A 2,685-nucleotide genomic window follows, 5' to 3' on the forward strand; every position below is an offset into this window, starting at 1 on the left:
AGTCAGCCTTATCACAAGAAATACCTCAGGAAGCAAGCTCTGAGCCAAAAAAATAAAAAAATAAAATAAAAAAAAATCAAAGAATTCTCACACCACCACGTGGCTCAAAGATTGCTTGAAATGAAGCATAAGTGACCCTCCATGGTGGTGAGGAAAAGAGAAAAAAGAAAGTAAGAAAAAAAAAAAAGTAAGCATAAGGGAAAAGAGGGGTGGGAAGGGGGGTTAAATGTTACAGTTGTTATGAAGAATTTCTTGGGCTTGGTTACAGAGGTTGCCCTGATTTGTTGGACTTGTTCATCATCAGTTGAAGTGGTTACAAAGTACATGGAGGATACAACTCCTTGTATAAAAGTGGAATCAAACATGGAGCCATACAAGAAACAAACATAAGAGTTGCAACAGCACACGAAAAAGGATACGTTTCTCCCGTGGGCAATTTGTTTAGCAACTTTTTCATTATCATTCCATTTTTAGACAACAATTAGAGTCATTCAATTTGCCACAGACACCACCTGTGACTCTTCAGGAGTGGTGACACGAACGTTCCATAATGAATAAAAATTAGAAAGTGAAAAGAGACAACTGTACATTTGGCAATAACCATACCTTTAACAATAGCCAATAATATTAAATCAGTAAGTAAAACAAATAGAGCTATTTGTGTCAGCTGCTTTCCCCACCCAGGAACTCCCAGTGTAAGCCAAGATCCAGATGGGAATTCTTCAGTAGAGGTTGTGGTGTTTATGAACACCCATACAATATTACACTTCAGTGAATTCATCAAAAGCGTATCTAGTCCAATTTGACAATATGTGGACTTGCCATGTAATGTTTTCTAAGATGATTTAGTATCACGAGAACTCTCCACTTGAACATTTCCAAAGCAATTCAAATGCTGAGAGATATAAATCTTAGTTTGGCAAGTTCAAGTATTGCTACAGTCTACAGAATTTTTCACAGGATAGTGTGTGCAGGATAGTCCACAGTATAAACCATCAAGAGGAGTAATCCCAGAAACATACACATCTCTTATCAAAACTTAGACACTTTCCAACAACCATGTTTTGGATGGAACTCCTGGACTCGTGTGACACTGAAAAGCATCAGTGCAAAAGGCTTTACGATAGATTTCTTTTGTGCCCACATCTAACAGATATTAGATGGGCCTCTTGATTCATTTCCCAGTTTGTTAGGAATTTGGAAACACTGTGGAGGAGTCACATGCAAATCATAATCAGTTTGAAAAAAAGGGGTGAAAGAAGGGGTCAAAAGAAATGGTATCACTGTGCAGGGAGTACCAGTAAGCCAGGATGACCTGTAAGAACTCTGAACCCAGTTGTGAAATTTAACAGATCTAAGGACTGATATCAATCACCACCCACACTCACAACAATGCAAAACACAATATGATTGCAACCAAAAAAATGTAATTAAGAGGTATACTCAGTATTCTAGCATGATCAAATCTTCAGTATTTCTGTCACAAAACACAAACGGTTAAAATCAGCCTTAAAATTAGCCTTTCTGTCAAGTGCCCACGGGGATCTTCTGTAAAATAAAACAAGAACCAACTTGCCCTTTTTGGGCTTTGTAAATATGGTTAAAAAATGAGGGAACAATTGAGGAAGTGTTGATTTCATATTACTTTTTTCGGGGTGTCTTTAGCCTTCCAAGGATATTTGGTAAGGGATTCTGTTAAGGTTAGGGAACTGGCCTCACGTTACCTGAGTCAATCGCACAGGCTGGCCAGGGAGATAAGAGTGTTTCCCTGGCTTATCAGCCTCTGGATCATGACTCACAGGGGTAATTGGCAAGAGTGGTGAGGCCTTTAGACACAAGGTGTTAAATGGAGGATCTGGTTTCCCTTTGTGGTAAGCTTTCTAATGCATCCACCCTTCACTGCCCCCACCCCGGTCACTTGGGAGGGGCGAAGACATCAGTTTTTTATTGGATAGCTGCTCAGGTTTTGCTTTCCAGGTCTTGAGCTTTTGTTCTGGCCACCACTTAACTAATTTCTCTAACCTGACAGTGGGTAATCCATTCATCAGATCTCACGGGGCATCCTTTTGCCAGCCCAGTGTCCAGAGACAATTACCTTTATGATCAATATTCCGCCTATCTGTTTTTACTGACAATGAAACCCTTCCAGTCCCACTGAGCTTTGGGCTAGGTGGCCTGGGGGCAAGGCTGACCGCTGCAAGTCTTACTTCCCTTGGCTCAAATTTACTGGCGGAAGAAATCACTGACCCATATTTTCTTCCATAGTTGATTAACTCTTGGACAGCCTTCTTCCACGCCCATACGTCCCCTGACTGCAGATGGTTAGATGTTACAGTTCCTTCTAACGCTGCCCGGGTTCTCTCTCCCTGACACATAGCTTGTATCTTTCCTTGCAGTTGTATGCCTGTGGGTTTCAATGACTCTGGAAGCCCCCTAATTAAAGCAGTCATTCTCTCAGGATCAACAGGCATCATCATAGGTGATTCGTGGTGTGGCTGCAGCTTTCTATCATACATCATTTGGAGACAAGCAGCCTTTTGAACGCTCTCTACTAACTGGTCGACTGTTCCAGTAATAGCAAGAGGGTATCCCTTTTCTAGAGGATTGAGACCACCTGCCCAATAGGCAGCCCTCTGTGTTAAGGACCAGGGAGCACCATTGTTGCCAGTAGTTAAAAATACTCCT

Source organism: Phasianus colchicus, chromosome 9, assembly GCF_987193195.1.
Source record: "Phasianus colchicus chromosome 9, bPhaCol1.hap1.1, whole genome shotgun sequence".
Lineage (NCBI taxonomy): Eukaryota > Metazoa > Chordata > Aves > Galliformes > Phasianidae > Phasianus > Phasianus colchicus.